Genomic DNA, 17,516 nt, shown 5'->3' on the forward strand with positions numbered 1-17,516 from the left:
TAGTCTTAACACAAGCACAAATATCTATATGAAAAGTGGGGGAAGGTCAGCTCTAGCTACTGACTTCTTACTTTGGTGCTCAATGGATGCCACTCCACATTCCACCAAAGAACAGCATCCTGTCCTGAAAAAAGCCTTGAAAGGCACAACAGTGGTCCCAAAACACGAAAAGGGAAAATCCGGAACTCCCATTTGCCATGCAAGCCTCGGAATCAATTCAGAGCAGTATGTACTTCCAACCCTTGACGGAGGGCTGTGACCACACTTAACGACAAAATTATAAACTCCAGAGAATTTCTTTCCCCTGAAATAGTTTCCCATCTCCAGGGAACTATTCATGTCTAAAGTTCCTGATCAGACCTAGGTCGGGCCCGGAGGCCCCAAGTCATCTTAGATTTCTTGCCTTAGGTGACAGGAGACACAGCAGCTGAGGTGAACGTTTCCTACCACCAAGGGTAGCCACTAAAGAATGTCAGCTGGAGATTTCAACAAGCAAATCTTACTTAACAATCAGGAAAGGGGAAGTACAAAGGGGAGGGGGAAAGAATGGAAAACAAACCGCATAAAATAAATGATGGTTTTAATGCTTTGGACTAGGGGATCAATAACGCTGGAAAGGGAGGTGGAAAGCACAGAAGGGTGGGAACCACGTTCTAGGTCCAGGGAAGGATGGTTCAAGGAACGCATTACGCAGACACGCAGCAGGCCAAGGGACCATCATGCATGCCCCCTGGACAAGGCAGACACGCACCCTCCTTCCCGCCAGAAAAAGGCCCAGGTGACATGTCCAGCAGAGGCCTCGGCGTATTCATAGCAGCCACCTCTATCCTGGGGGTGGCTAGCTCATTCCTAGCACCCAGGAAGGGTGAGATAAGAAGACAGTTTTCTCCTAGACAGTATTAGTAAGAATTAAGCCAAGTGAAAAAGAAGCGCTTCCTCTCAACTACTTGACGGCCCTTTAGAAAGCTCTGGAGAGGAGAGGTACGATGGTGGTGAAAAATGAGCAGGACCACACTTGTGAATTTTCCAAGGAAATTTACTTCTTCTACTCCAAGAAACCAAACTTTAACATCTTAGGCATTTTAAAGGAAGAATTTCCTCAAAATATATTAGATTGAACCATAAGCAATCAGCATTTTTGTAGGTCAAAAACAGTCGAATGTTAACAATTTCATGTGATTGAATTGTACTACATGCCTTCCAACTTTTTCTACAGCAGAGACAGGCAAATTTTTTCTTAACAGACCAGACTGTAGGTATTTTAGGCTCTGAGGGCCAAGAGGCAAAACAGATTACGTAGGTAACCATTCAAAAACATGAAAACCATTGTTAGGCCCTACAAAAACAGGCATGGGCTAGATCTAGCCCATGGGCCACCCTTTGCCAATCTCTGTCTTACAGTATGACAAGGGTAAACTTTTTCTGATAATGTTCACTATAAAAATGGCTGACTTTAGAGTAATACAGTGATGCCCTTGGAGGATACGAAAGTCTATCAGTAAAAGCCACTGCTCCCATCCCAGCCAGCTCTAACGCTGGTGGTTGGTCTGAGCCCCCAGTCTGCTGTCAGCGCTCCCTTCTGCTGCTGCTTCCACCGATCTGGCTTATTTTAGAAGCAGTTGTCTGCGGGAGGGTTTGAGGATGGTTCTAACTTTTCTACGAAGAAAAAAGAAAAAGAAATGTACAAGGAAATGGGGCTTAACGGTAACTGTGAATAACCATTAACTCCAGAAAGGATAGGGGAGCAAAGGCACTCTGAGGAATTACCCCAAACACACCCCTGATTTGAATTCAAAATTCCAGAGGTCCCAAGGGCAGCAACAAAAACAGGTAAATACCTAAACAGCTGGCCCAAGGCTGAAAGACTAAAGAGAGCAAAAAATAAGTTTGAGACAGACTATGCTTTATAGAAGTAAGAGAGATCATTAAATGGGCAATAATCATTCTTCTCCTAAGTTATCAGGGTAGGGCCAAATAGAAAAAGGCTGCATTTGTAGCCACTCCCAAAAGACTACTGTTGGGAAAACTTAACTGTTGTGAGACATAGAAAGTCATCACTGAGGGAATCAACAGCTTCCTCCTATGGAGAATGTTAAGAAATTAGAGTCGGGGGCTTCCCTGGTGGCGCAGTGGTTGAGAGTCCGCCTGCCGATGCAGGGGACACGGGTTCGTGCCCCGGTCCGGAAGGATCCCACGTGCCGCGGAGCGGCTGGGCCCGTGAGCCACGGCTGCTGAGCCTGCACGTCCGGAGCCTGTGCTCCGCAACGGGAGAGGCCACAACAGTGAGAGGCCCATGTACCACAAAAAAAAAAAAAAAAAAAAAAAAAGAAATTAGAGTCGGGGACTCTCTCGCCAACATGTATTCAACAATGACACACCCTGAGGACCTCTTCCGGGTCCATGAATTTTTTTATTGCAAAAGAAGTTTTTAAATCACTGGGAAATGTTTCTAATTTATGGCATTGCTATTGTTTCAAATGTTATATATTGTGATGAAAAAGGAAAACTTAAACAAACAAACAAACAAAAAAACCTTGTATGTGAGTGGATGCGCTGAAAGAGAAAAGGCAGATTGCTGATATACACTTCTGATCTGTCTTATAGGGCCACTGAATTATAAAAATCCTAATTTAGATAACATTTCTCATCATTCAATATTAAAAACTTACCCTAGAGCAGATCCATTCTCCTGCATTTCTAAACACTGTCATGTATATCTTATAAACCTCCACCAGTTCAGTAGCCTGCAATATTCTACACCGAAAATTAAAGGAAAAAAAGAGAGAGACAAATCCCATACATACATGAGCTGCCTGGATAACAGTGAGCCTCTGGGTACCGTCTGCCCATAGCGACCAGTCAGCACATTATCAGGGGCCCCGGCAGTTTCCAAGTACTCAGGAAAGACTGAGATGTTTAAGCTGTGGTACAGGGAGGGGGAGACAAAAAGAAAGTAGAAATAAAAAAACAGATTTAGAATAATGATTGCATATTTTCATTCAAATGCTACTGATGACCACAAATTTCCAGATAACCAGGTTTATGAATTATTCATTGTCACAGCCGAGATGAAGTCTCCCTGTCACTGTTGGCAGGCCCAGAGCACGTTGATGATCATTAGCATATGGCCCCTCTACTAAGTGTGACAGAAGTGCACGTCGCTGCAAGTCTATCCATCAGGGCTGGCCCTCACTGGCCCTCTTTATTTATTTATTTATTTGGCCACGCCACGTGGCATGTGGGATCTTAGTTCCCTGACCAGGGATCAAACTGCACTCCCTGCATTAGAAGGGCAGAGGCTTAACCACTGGACCGCCACTGGCCCTCTTTAGAGGACCAGACAACCCCACCCACGCTGACGCTTTTTCATCTCACTCTTCCTTAACGTCAAGGAATACCACTAGCCTGGTTCTTTGTTGTGACATCTAAACTGATATTCTGTAAAAAAAAAAAAAAAAAAAAAAAAAAACTCTAAAAGCTTGAAAGGAAAAACTAAATTTTCTACACTGGGTACCAAAGACATCAAATTAATTTTTTTTAACTTTTCATGGAAGCAGAACATAAATGTAGAAAAGGATGCATACCACACACAGCTCAATGAATTTTCCTCCACTGAACACACCAGATCAAAACCCAGAGCATTATCAGTACCCCAGAAACCCGCTTCGTGCCCCCTCCTAAAGGTACTACTATGCATAGATTACTTTTGCCCTTTTTTGTAGACATCAAATTGATTTATTGTCCTTATCCAGTCTTCACTTAAAAAACATACATTGAACGCCTCCTATATGTGAAGACATAAGGCACTGTCTCTGTCTTTAACGAAAGCAAAGTCTAGTGGGACCAAGAAACACACACAGCTGACCCCAAAGGGCAGTGGGATGAGCACAATGACTGAGATTCATGGCAAGCAGCCCAGAAATGGAGAAGTCGGGGAAGGCTTCCAAGTACCAGGGGTGCCTGGCATGTCCTCAGGCTGGGCAGGACTTAGCCAAGCGGGGACTGGGAAACAAGACAACGGAAAATACAGGAGTAAGAAAACTGCCTGGTGTATTGTGTTGCTGGGCTCTCTAGAGCGAGGCCAGGAAAGAAGCTGGAGCCCGACTGTAACCTTGTACACATATTCGAGAACTTTAGTTGCAGACAGCCACTGATGGATCAGAGCTGGGTTTCAGATGCATGACTCTCTCTCGGGATGGATTCAGAGAGGGCAGAGTAGCGGCAGGGAGACCAGTTAGGCTGGAGAGGAAGGGTGAAGATTAGGGCAGTGGAGGTAGGTGGGGAAGGGAAAAGGAGAGAAGAATTAGTACTTGGGAAACATCCAGACACTAAAAGCAGAGCAACATGGTACCTGACTGCATGTGGGTGGACGGCAGTGACAAATGAGGTAGAGAATACTAGTGAATTAACAAGTTTAATAAGGAAGACGATGGGTTTAGTTTGGTGCATTAGAAATTGAGATGTAGAAGATTCGAGTGAGGACAACCAGATATTCTTGGGAGTGAGGCTTGGGGAAGAAACCTGAGCAAAACGTAAAGGCACAGAAGTGGTCACTACATAGAAAGTAGCAGAAATTAGATTAGCGGGTGATATCACTGAAGGAACATGGGTAGAGGGAGAAGACTGGAGGATTAGGGCCAAAAGCAGAACCGTAGAGACAATGACAGAACTGGCAGAGGAAAAAGATCTTCTGAAAAGGACCAAGGAAGAAAGGCAGGAGGTACCATGGAATACAATGAGATGAAGAAAGATAAGAAACGAAAACTATAGCTTTGCCTTTGACACTTAAGCAGTCACTGGCCACCTTGACTGAAGGTGGTTTCACTGAAGTGGTAGAGGCAGTGATAACAGAGCAAGTGAAAGAAGAGAAAGGAGAACGAACAGTTGTTGAAAGGCACTGGTGCTAATTAATGGAAGTCCGTATTGACAGCAGTAGAGACGGAAAGGTTGAGTGTTCAAGAGGGAGGAGGTAAGGATGGAATAAAATCCCAAAGGAGGTGGGGGAAAAGGGTCAGGAGTACAAACGAAGGGCCTGACCTTGAAGAGGAAGGGGGAATTCACAACCCTCTTATATTAGAAGTATATTAGAGGAGTGAAAACAAATCTGGTTATAGTTAGTTTGTAGGTAACAGCACTACGATATTAGAGGTAATAGACTAAATGACATCAGTGTTGTAGATAAATAGCTGCTATGGTTCTTTGCTAGGAATAAGTTGACACATAAATGCTTTGATGACACAGATCTTGAAAATCTTGGTTTCTGGCATGCTACCCTGTTATAAGTAGTCTGACCCTGTTTTAAGGTAGATAAACATATACGCCAGTACATATCAAGGTGGGAAGGGGCATTTGCGAGATAGGCACACCCACAGTAGAACTTATTAGTAGTACCAAAAAAAATAGCATACAAGCAAAAGATTCAGAAGAACACTCTTCTTATAATGATCTTTGTTCCCCGGTGCCAACCTTTCCAAAGGTTTACATATAGTTTCATTTAAATGAAACCACTACCCATTATCGTACAAGGCCTCTTAAGATGCTTCAATTCAAAGATTCTTTCTAGCATGACTAACCTAATGAGAATGAAGAGTCAGATATCTTAAAGAAAAGGCAAAAAGAAGAGGAGGGTGGAGCTGGCAGCGGCACCTGCCTGCGATTTCCTAGCGAAACGTCCCTTAAGACAGCAGCTCAGTCATCATCCTCCATCTCCTGCCCAACTCTTTTGCCTCAGGTTTTGGTGAATCTGGAAGTGGGTGGAGTGACCTAGCTCTTGGAAAGCACTCCAACGATGCCAAAAGTAGCAAGGCTCATTAGAAAATCTAAGGCAATGGAAAACACCTTGAAAAGCAGATTTTTCTGTTCTCTAGGCAGCCTTTGTGATCTCACAAACTCTGAGGCTGCTCCAGGGTTGTTTGTCTATTCTGGTCACATGAACATGTCTCCAGGCCATCTTTGGAAAATGACAGAATTTTAGAATTCTAGATAAACCCATCATTATCATCCTTGAAGTCAGCCAGGATTGAGATGGTTCCAGAGCCATCAGATGACTACTGACTGGACCATTCGTCTTTGTGTCCCTGGGGCACGGGAGACAGAGCAAGCAGTCCATAAATATGGAATCAATCGATAAACCAATACATAAGCGAAGAGTTCTCACAACGAGGAGGTAAAGAGGCCAATTAAAGGGTGAGAACAGAATTAGTCTTTCTATTCCTTCCTTTCCCACCCTAACTGACTCAGAGCCAAGCCGCAAATCGCATTCAACTGCATTTACTTTCCTCTTCACAGAAGAACGTCTCTGTGAACTCATAAATAAATATTGTGTGTTAAGAGAAATCAGAAATCATGAAATTATGAAAAACAGGATGCCTCTTAAGTGGGAAAATAAGTAGGTGCGAACATTTTGAGCGTACAAAGAAACAGAAATTGCCCACTTTACATCTATCTGCCTTCTTTGTTATCCTTTGGTGTGAAGGACAGACCCATTATTACTTTAACAGCAGGGTGCCTCTCCTCCCAGCCGTGCATTCACACAGCAACCCGCTCAGCTTCAACCCACTGGGCAACAGATCCTAATGAGATAATGAAGTCTCGCTTCCTTAAAAATTCTGATCCTAAAATGTATTTATATTATGCATCATCTCATTTCTTTTGTAACGCATAAGCTCTAAGGTATCACTGATCACACTGAACACATTTTACACATGACAAGAAGCGCACTGTAGCATTGTTTGGAAACAACTTCAAGGATAAAGTTCCCAAAAGTGAGGAATAGTGGGGTTGTTGTTTTGTTTATTAGTATGTACTATGTGACATTTTTCTGAACTGTTATAAAATAACTCGGTCCTGAAACATCCAATCTGTTTCTGCCCATCTGAATAGCAATATATGGAGAAGGAAACAGATCTTTGAGACTGCCATCCTTTTTCCTATTCTTGATTAAGAATCTAGGAGACCAAGATGAACAATACACCATTCACTTGAATGCAAGCCACCAAGGGGAGGAAAGGAATATTTATGCCAGTGCACAAAGTGTTTAGTGTGCAACTTTTTAATTACTATATTTATGGTATTACCATAATATATTCACTAACACAAATGCTCTACAGGGACATTAATCCTCAACAAATACATCAATGCTTCCCTCCTCTCCTCCAAATTCTTATTATGCTGACATGGGGCAAAAATGCCAAGAATTCTCTCCGAAATAAACATTTCATGTCAACAATCACTTGTTCTACTATCTCCCTTTCTAACTGTTTTATAACATAACAACTCTACTTAAGTATTTGCTATTAACCTAAAAGACAAATTTGTAAGCAAAATATTTTTTAAAGGGCTTTGTTTAATGTAACATCTTTTTTGATACGAAAGCTGGTTCAAGCTACTAAAAAAGTTATGTTCTAAATAACATATTCTGTAACTCATCAAATTATAAGTCTCTGTATCACTCTGCACTTATAGTACTATATAATTTCTGCTTTTTAGAAACCTCAAGGGGTAAGGCATTGAGGATGATGAAGAGTTTCACAATGGCTGAAGGATGACCCATCTAAGTAATAAAATGGGTTTAATTTCAACCATACTGGATTTTCTTTTTTTCCTAAAAGGTAATGTCTTCTCAGAGAATCCAGAATGTGATTAGGCTTTGGTGACACAGGATCATCAATATGACTATCAATTATCATGCTCTGTTAGAACATGAGAACACTATCCCTGAGGAAAAGAAGCTGGCCCAGTGGATACTAGGCAGAGGTTGAGTTTCTACCACCATGATGAGAGCTAGATGGGGAGTTCCCACCAAAGCAACAGGACACTCTGAGAATCAAAGGGAAGAGATTGATGAAATTCAAACACCAAGGAAAAGGAGAGCCAAAGGTGAAATCTAAGTCACAGATCCAGGTCTAGAGCCAAGTGGAGTCAGGATGTTAGTGGAAGATGAATGGATGGGATAGAGGGACAGGGCGTAGGACTGGCTTTATGTGTGTGCTGCTGGTAACGGGACTGACCTTGCCTAGAGTGGCCAGTGGCAAGACAACCTTTCCAGGCACAGAGGGATGTCTGTTCCTCTACTCAAAGGTTGCTGACTGCTATATTTTGGGAGATATTTTTGCCTACCTTTCATAGTTTGGTTATGTCCTCTCCCTTGCTGTCAAGAGTTGAGTCTCATTGCTTTTAGAGTATCAACCTTTCCCTTCTTCAAGTCAGCTATGATTTTGGAAACCAAATAAAACTAAAAAGCATAAGAGAATTAAAACTTAAAATACCAAGCTCCAGATAAGCTCTGAAGGACACAGTACACAGACTCTGAACCCATACTGGGGCAGCTGAGATGTCTTTTTTGTTTATTCCTTGGTTCTTACAGAATTCAAATCGTATTCCTTAAGTAAGACTCGCACGAAGTCATTTAATACAGACACAGCCAAACCTAAAACATGCCCTGGGATGTTATTTTTATTTATTTTTATTTATTTTTAATTTTTTTGCAGTATGCAGGCCTCTCCCTGTTGTGGCCTCTCCCGTTGTGGAGCACAGGCACCGGACGCGCAGGCTCAGCGGCCATGGCTCACGGGCCCAGCCGCTCCGCGGCACGTGGGATCTTCCCGGACCGGGGCACGAACCCGTGTCCCCTGCATTGGCAGGCAGACTCTCAACCACTGTGCCACCAGGGAAGCCCCTGGGGTGTTATTTTTAAGTGACTGCAGTTATATTTCAAGGACTTCTTTTAGAGAAACCCAATAAGTTGAATATCCAGGAACACAACCGAACCAATTGCTCTGATGTGAAGTACCTGCGGAAATGTGGGAATAAACTCAAAAGCTGAGGAAGGGAGGGCTTTGTCACAGGATAAGTAAGTGGCTGTGGGCAAGTCACTTAGCCTTCTACTCCCGTCTGTAATATGGGTTAATGATACCTACCTTGCAAAGGTATGAAGAACAAATGAAAGGCTCAGACGATACCAAAAAATGTAAATTAGACCTTAATTAAGTGGAAACGCACTACATAACTCCCTATGACACACAGATCTTTATTTAGAGCTGAGAAAGTCATCTGCCTAGTGGTTCCTATCCAGCTCTCACCACCTCATATGATAAGATTCTCTTCCCAAATTATTTTTGACAACTTTCCTTTTGGTTAATAAATAAAATGTTTTCAACTTAACTGTTTAAATAGCAAGTACAAGTATTACTGCATTTTCAGGTAAAAAAAACTAGAATGTAAAGCTTCCCCCCATTATGATATTCCCACTTTGTTTCTTCCTCAACTTTTTCTTATTCAAATGATTTCTTTTCCCTTTTTCCCATTTTTCTTTTTTGAATCCTTGCTCTCTCACTGTAAGTTATGCCCCTGCAATAATAGTAACTACCAACTTTATGTTATTTAGCAGTTTACAAGGCACTCTCATATACAATACCTTATTTCCCTTAAAGTACTTTTACTTTCTTCCCTTTATTTTTACCTTGCTCCACTTTCCAAAACACAAATAGGACTTCCTAAAATCAGCAAAGAAGCAATTTTTCTCCTTCCGACTGCCAACACATTACACAATACTTGGCAGAGTTGTCTAAAGCAAGTTAGACTATATAGAGTATACCTAAATCCTGACGCATCCAATTCTTCTTGCAGATTATTTTTTTCTCCCCTGGTGATGATCTTTTGAAGTTAAAATACAGTGAACATTATGTAAATGTACCACCATGTTAAAATAAGACAGGAAAATCTCTTTAAGAATCATCAAAAATAGTAAATGAAAAATAAAAGGGAAAGATGAGGTAAAAAGATTTACAAAGAGAAAAAGAAAAAGCAAAGTTGATGCTTTGGCTTCCAGGAAAATCTCCATAATCTATCTCACCAGACCTATTTTTCTCCAAGCTCTGCATTAAATAATCTGATTATTAAACCTGTGAAAAACCACAAGGGATGAGCCCATCTCATTAAAAAAAGATGATCTTTTGAATTATGATCATGAGAAGGAGCATCTATTTCTGGTTTTAAGGACAGAAGTACTTCCTGTTTCTTGCTCAGAGGCAGCGACACTTCTAGTAAGCTTCAGCACAGCACAGATGCCTAGCACCCTTTACCTATCATGATGAAAACAGGGACCTTCAAATAGAAATGTTTCCTCTCAGAAGCTCTACATACTCTCAACCCTGACCAACAAAGAACATGAGGTGTCTGAAACAGGAAAATATTAATTCTACCATATGAAGGTAAACATTATTTAAGAAAAAAAAAAAGGATTCTGTAAACTCTAGGGTGGGAATCAGATCAGATTCCCCTATACTCATTCAAACCCTACAGGACACAAAAAGCTTTAAAGTTTGAATTGGCTTTCCCTTTGCTTTACAATGGGTGAATAAGGCCCATAGTAATTTTACAGAAATTCTTGACATACCTTAATACATTAAACATTATTTAAAAAATCAGTTGTTAAAACTGGAGAACTAATAAAATTTAAGGAAAAAGTTGAAAGAGAGGTCATATTTGGTCCTGATTCTGCTGTGGTGTTCACATGTTCAATAATGTAAGCCTTTGGCACATTATGAAATCTTCTTCATTTTACAAGAGATATTCTGAGATTTCATCCTAGGAATGAGAAAGATATCATGGTCTGACATTCTTCTATAGAATCTACAGAGATGCTTCATGGAAACTCAGTATCCTACAGAATACAGCTGGGACTACCACATAAAACGGTACTTAGAAAAGAATGTTTTTCCAGCTTGGACACAACTCAAGTCAAACTAGTAGGGAATCTAAGAAAGACTGACCCAACTGGGATTATGGCCGTGGAAAACCTGAAGGGATGGAAGTCATTTCTTTGAAATGTTGTAAATTGTGTGTGTTATTCTTGTGACTGGGTTTGAGGTCGGACTTGGAATTTATACCTAAGAGATAACTGACCCTTTTTCCTATTATGTACTCAAATCAAGAAAGGATGACACCTAGTTCAATTTTGACAGTGAGAGTAACAATCTCTGAATGAAACTGAAAAGTATAGTAGATGGAATCCATCCTAGAGTAACCAAATTAACTCTTCTTTAATGGACCAGACAACCATGTATCCAAATGGAAAGACCAAATCTCAAAAGTTCACGATTAAGGATTTTCAGCATCAAGTGGTGGATTATAATCATGTGCTTAACTGCATTCCCTCCACTAAATGACACCAAATAAGAGGAAGAGATAAACTCACAAGAAGAAAGAGAATGGAAAGAGAGAAAAATAATGGAAAAACTTTTTGGAAAATGGAAAGCAGATGGGAAAATGATGAGTGAATTTTCAAAGCAGGGACAGACAAAACTGAAATGCCTACTAGCAGAACTGACAGGAAGAAGCCAGACAATACGGGGCACAGACCCTTCAGAAAGTACAAAGTCCAGTTCCATCCAAAGTGGGGGACGAATGGAGAAGGAAGCGCAGAGATGGCATTGAAAACCGGAGAACTGCTTGCAAGACATTTTAAGGAGTAAACCTCCAGATCTGTCCTTCGCCATGAAGCTTGTCAACTCTCTCTTTCCGCCTGAGAAAGTCTAGACTCAGGGACACTAGGAAGAGTGACTGGGTGGAGGTACCATTCTGAAACAGAGGACTGAGTCAAAGTGTACACTGAGTGGAGAGACCCCCAGCCCCTCCCTTGCTGGGTTTCTAACCAGCCCAAGAGAAGAGATCTACAGTTACCAAAACTAGGGAGAAAGGGGGCTTCTGAAAACAGAAAATCATCCTAGGGCAAGTAAGGTCACCAGGTGACATGAGAGAGCCCTGTCAGCTTGTTTATGCACAAAGAGCCTCCACATAAATAAAAATGGACAGCCAATGATCACCAGACATGTGATGAAGAGCCTAACGTGACAGACAGGAACTTTAGGAGAAAGGACAGTCAGTCAACGCTGGGAGCGGGGAGAAAACTTCATACACATTATTAAAAAGACACTTGTATCCATAAAGCAAAACAAGAAGAGGATGCTATAAAATAGAAATATTATTAGAACAAGAGCTACTAGAAATTAATATTACGATCACAGAAATTAAAAATCCATAGAAGGGTTAGAAGATAATAGAGATTTAAATGTTCCCCAAGAGTAGAACAAAAAAATAGCAGGATAGAGATCAGGGACTTTTTTTTTTTTTTTTTAAACAATAAGTAAGTTGGAGGAAAAATACAAAAGTTCCAGCATCTGACAAATAAGAGTTTCAGAAAAGAGAAAACAGTGGGAAGAAAATTATCCTCCACCACCTGCCGCAAAAATCATCACAATGGATGGAAAAAGTTACACACCAAGGCACATTATGCTGAAACCTCAGAACATTAGGGGATTAAAAATAAAAGACTCTAAAAGCTCCCCCGCTACACCCCTCCCAAAAGAAGTCACATATAAAGTAACCAGAATCAGAAACGCATCCAACAATAGCAAAATTGGAAGCGGAAGAAAATGAAGCAGGGACTCCAAAACTCTCAGGGAAACTAATTTCCCACTTTAAATTCTGTATCAATCATATGTGAGGAGAGACTAAGTGATATTTGCACACATGCCAGATCTCCAGAAAATTACATCATACACACTCTTCTTTCTTAAGAAGCAACTGGGCAATGTGCCTCCCCCAAAAGAAAGAGGAAACCAGGAGAGATGCTATTCAGTAAACAGGTCGGTCAAGAACTCCTAACATGGTAGTAAAAGAAAATTCCGGGTCAACAGCTGTGCATAAGGCCTCAAGAGCAAACAGTCCAGAAGGGAGCAGGCAAGCAGAAGGCTCCCGGAAAAACGTCACACACACCACAGACACACACATAAGAACTGAGAGCCAAGCCGTTGTGTTTGACCTTATTTGAGAATTTGGGGCTGAATAAGTAGCACATAAATAGAATAGGAAGCCAAAAAAAAAAAAATTTTTTTTAATATGCTGAACAAGAAAGAAAATAAAATCACAGTACACTGCATAACTCAGCTGTGAAAAATATTTATGGTGAAAATAAATCGAGATATATACTATCTCAGAGAATGAGAGGCAGGTATTTAAGGGAGGGAGTGTAAAAGAGAGCTAACCCCTTATATTCCTTAATAGAAATTCAATGTTTAATGTCTAGAAAAGAAAAAAAAATTTCAAGAAACATCATTATAAAGATAATTAGCTACATGGAAGTAAATATCAGAAGAAGAGCTCACTGAATTGAAAGTAGTTGCCTCTGAGAAATGGGAAATGACGATGCAAATAAGCAGGCAGCAACTTGTAAGCTACATATATGTATTACTGCAAATAAAAAAACATTTTTAAGAGGGTAGAAATTTATGAATAAAATATATAAACCATCTATAAATCATCTAAGACAAACTGATAATGTGAAGTTTCATTTTATACTATAAATTAAAAAAAAAGATAAATCTTAATCTGCTCCTCCTAGTTAATCAAATTGTTAAAATTCCATTTAATGCATTTTATCTTAAAGTAGTAAGGAGCACACCGTGAGAGGTCAATTATACCTAAATTGTCAAGTGACACCTCTAGCCTTAGTTAACACGTGATGAAAGGGTCCCTGGATACCAGTGCACAAGAGGGAATCCGCCATCTCTGTTATCATAGAGTAGTCAACTACAGCTTCAAACAGATAAACATGTTGGCCGCTCCCCATCTACCAGAGCCCAGATGGTGGTTTCTTATAGTGAAGATTGGTCCTTATAGAGGGAAGAAAGATGGAGACTATTCAGCATCTGAACCCCCTTCCTGTATTTGGGAAATTTCTCATCATATGAGTATTGATGAGAGACACACCTTTCAACATAGAGACAAAAATCGCTGGACACTCACCTTGCCAGACTCCCTTGCAGCTAAGGCATGGGACCTAGTCTTGGCCCAACCTGCATCTAAAGCTGGAAACAGGGGCAGAAGGAACTTGTTGTGGGTGAGGGCAATGGCAACAACATCTAGTGCCCAGAGGCAGCCGAGGCTGAGGTGACAGAGTTGGTAGCAAGTGTCTGGTTCCATTGGTGTGGTCAGTGTGAACCAGCATGATCCTGTGTTCAGTGACAGGGTCCACCCTGCATAGAACTAATCATAGCATATGACCTTGGCTATGAACCTGGCTGCGTAGTCTCTAATTGCTCCTGACCTTTTCCTAACTTTTAGCAGTTCTAGAAACCATCCAACAGCATCTTCTCCATAAATTACTTCTCTGCGTAAAGCATTCAGCCAGTCTCCATTGCTTCTGTCTCAGAACCCTGCCTGATACATTGTCCCAGGATACGCAGGGGGAGATAGGTGGCCATGTCTTGAAGTTAAGAATGAAACATTTATGTTCCTTGTGATACCAGAGCAGAATCAAGGACATTTTTCCACAGGGAAACATGGGGGAAGGTTAGGTTTTAAAGTACAAATAAAACTATACCGCTGGAATGTTATGGGTTAAAAGTTTTAGCGGGCTCATCTATTCTTTGAATTCTTTTCTCCCATTAGAAAACACATTCCAAGTTCAAAACCACTAACTGACTTGACAACAAGCCACGAGAACGTAATCAGTTTGTGAACTGGGAGTTGTCACTACTCACATTTGGCAAAAGACTTGTGCTAACGATTCTCACTGTTGTGAGTGGGCAGAAGAGCAGTGGGTGAGGAAGAACAATTTTCTTTGTCTTTCTACTTAACACAGAGCTTTCTGAGAGCTGAAGCTATCTGAAAACCAGTGGTCAAGAACTGCACATGAATATGAAAATGCAAACCAAGGCATCCAAAGATTTATATTCAGCCGTAGAAACATCAATATTGCTGAAAAGCTACATCCATCAGCTCAGCCTACTGCAGCATATTTAGTTCCAAGACTGAGAAAGCTGAACCCTAGGCAATTTATCTGCATGTGTGTTGGGCTAACCACACAAATTTTGCAGACGAAGCTGGAAGTTAAGATAGATAGATTAGAACAAACTGTTGATGTGACCAAAAGGGCTTCATAAAAGAGTAAAGTGCAATCAGGACATTAATAGAAATGTGGATGGAAAGAAAGAAAGCCTCTCTCTGTGATGCCCATTGTTTCTGGAAACTGAGGAAGTCTTTCATGACAAAGTACAGCTACAGTTTTTGTTAGTCATACTGAACAAGATTATACGCACTCTGTAAAGAAGGCTAACAAAGTAAATGCAAAGCCTGATGTACGCACATAATTTCCCCTCCTGTGGTGTTATTTCATAAAGACTTGCCAAGAGATCAATCCCTCAGTCACAGAAGTCAGGCTACATAAATCACTTTGGAAAAAAAATTAATTGTATTTCAGTTGGTGATGTAAATGCTACTTCAAATTCTATCAACTGCCAAAGCATCTTTACCATATATTCTTCTCCTGTGCCGTCAGTTTTTATAAAATATCTAATGGCCACTAAAACAAGAGCTTTATTCCACAGTTGTCCAGGTGAATTATATTGTGCTCACACAGTGTTTTGAAAAGCTGAGATAAATTCATCTCAGTTAATCCCAGATCACCACCCCGCCCCCAGCTCCCTGTTTCATTTGGAGATTACAATGGACAGTGATTCCACACAGCAACATGCGTGTGTGTCAAAGTAAATATGCAATCTAATCACCACAGCTCTGTACAGAACAAAGCACAGGTTTTGATTTTGCTACTTAGGTTTCAGAAATGAAAAGGTGGGGGGATCCCAAGAAATCAGTCTCAAAAGCTTTTTCCAAGACTACTTTTGTGAGAAATTTTAAAATAAGGCTCAGTTTCTGATACACAAGTATAAAGGAGGCAAATTCACAGCTAGTTACTGAATTTCAAAATGGTGAAACCCTAAAAGCTATTTCCAAAACAGACTCACTATATCCAAAGCCTGAATTAATATTTAGGTATATAGAAATATTTCTTTGTTTTTCTCCCCTCTCCAATGGCTTAAGAGATCATTCAGAAATTCACACTGAGGGGTTTTGTTTCATTCTGCATAGGTTCTGCTTCCAACCATCATAAGTAGCAGATTTTTTTTTAACTTTTACTATAAGAATCTCTATATCAGTATATAATCTCTCAAACACCTTCTTCATCTAAATTTTTTAAACAAATGACAAGATGTAACTAAAATGGCATTGGTTTCACCAATATCACACAATGTAAACTGACAGTCAATGAAGTTCTAAGGAAACTATAAAATGGTGAAATAGTATCGCTCACTTGAAAAAGTAGTAACTGAAAGCAAGTCAAATGAACACCAATCCTTCAACATTTACTACAAGCACAGCAGTTTGTAGTAGGTGTGGAACAGGAATGCGGCATGTGACACACCTACTGGCAACAGGGAACTTAGCACATTGCAGAAACATGACACATGGAACACTGATGAACACTGGATCACAAGCCCCCCAGAAAGATTTAAATGTGAAGGACAAGAGGTTGGATAGGTCAACTGAGACCAATTTCTGTCATATTATTAAGCCTATTATACATACTTAAAAGATTTTATGTGACATGAATACGTCCACACCTCTTATATCATAAAGGATACCAATCAACAATACTGTCAAAGTCAACTTCATGCAACTAAGAAACTTTACCATATCTTTCCAACATCACTCATGTTGCTGTATTTATTTTTGACCAGTCTGAGTCTCCCACTGGACTATGAGATATTACAGGTCAGAGGTGTGCCCTACTGAACTTTTAATACTTAGCTCTTGGCACCACTGAACACAGAATAGTCCAATATACTGATGATGAATGAATGAACGGCACTAAAATAGTAGCTATTTATTTGGTGATTTATCTGAATACAAAGATTGATTCTTGACAATAAAACAAAGTTCAGGAGGCTTCTACAAGGTTATATTTTACTAAGAAAATGGTCAAAATTAAGAATCAAAAAATACGCAAAAGAGGTGTTCACTGAAGCATTACTCATCATAGGAAAAATGGCAATATTCTGAATTTTCAACAATTGGGCAATGTGCTGTTTTACTACGGTCAAAGACTGGATAGATTATGGAACCATTAAAAATGACAAACATGGGGCTTCCCTGGTGGCGCAGTGGTTGGGAGTCCGCCTGCCGATGCAGGGGACGCGGGTTCGTGCCCCGGTCCGGGAGGATCCCACGTGCCGCGGAGCGGCTGGGCCCGTGGGCCATGCCCGCTGGGCCTGCGCGTCCGGAGCCTGTGCTCCGCGGCGGGAGAGGCCTCAGCAGTGAGAGGCCCGCATACCGCAAAAAAAAAAAAACAAAAACAAAAATGACAAACATGAAGGCCTGCAACAGAGGAAATTAAGATGTAACAATAATAAAAAAAGAAGGGGTCAACATAAGATGTATACTACAACTACAACCAAATAAAAATATATACATATGTTAAAAAAGACTGGAATGAAATACACACAAAAATACTTGTTTAAGTAAATAGATTTGGAGCTTATAGGTGATTTTTCCACTCTAAACTTTTTGTAATACTTGATATTTATATCGTCATTTATAGCTCCTATGGTAAAACTGTTATATTGCCATTACAGATTCTTGCAAAAGTAGCATTTCAACATTACGTGTCTAACAGT

General features: G+C 40.5%; 1 protein-coding gene across 18 annotated transcripts in view; it reads right to left on the bottom strand.

The window, feature by feature from the left end:
- APBB2 (amyloid beta precursor protein binding family B member 2) overlaps positions 1–17,516 on the bottom strand; it is a 375,842-nt gene that overhangs the window by 232,648 nt on the left and 125,678 nt on the right. For 17 of the 18 annotated variants that reach the window (XM_030881113.2, XM_060299264.1, XM_030881111.2 and 14 more), the window contains one exon: positions 2,805–2,921. The exons of the other annotated variant lie outside the window; for it this stretch is intronic. The gene's annotated coding sequence lies outside the window, so the exon portion shown is untranslated. The remainder of the gene's footprint in view (positions 1–2,804; positions 2,922–17,516) is intronic. 18 annotated transcript variants of the gene reach the window in all.

Source organism: Globicephala melas, chromosome 5 (assembly GCF_963455315.2).
Source record: "Globicephala melas chromosome 5, mGloMel1.2, whole genome shotgun sequence".
Classification (NCBI taxonomy): domain Eukaryota; kingdom Metazoa; phylum Chordata; class Mammalia; order Artiodactyla; family Delphinidae; genus Globicephala; species Globicephala melas.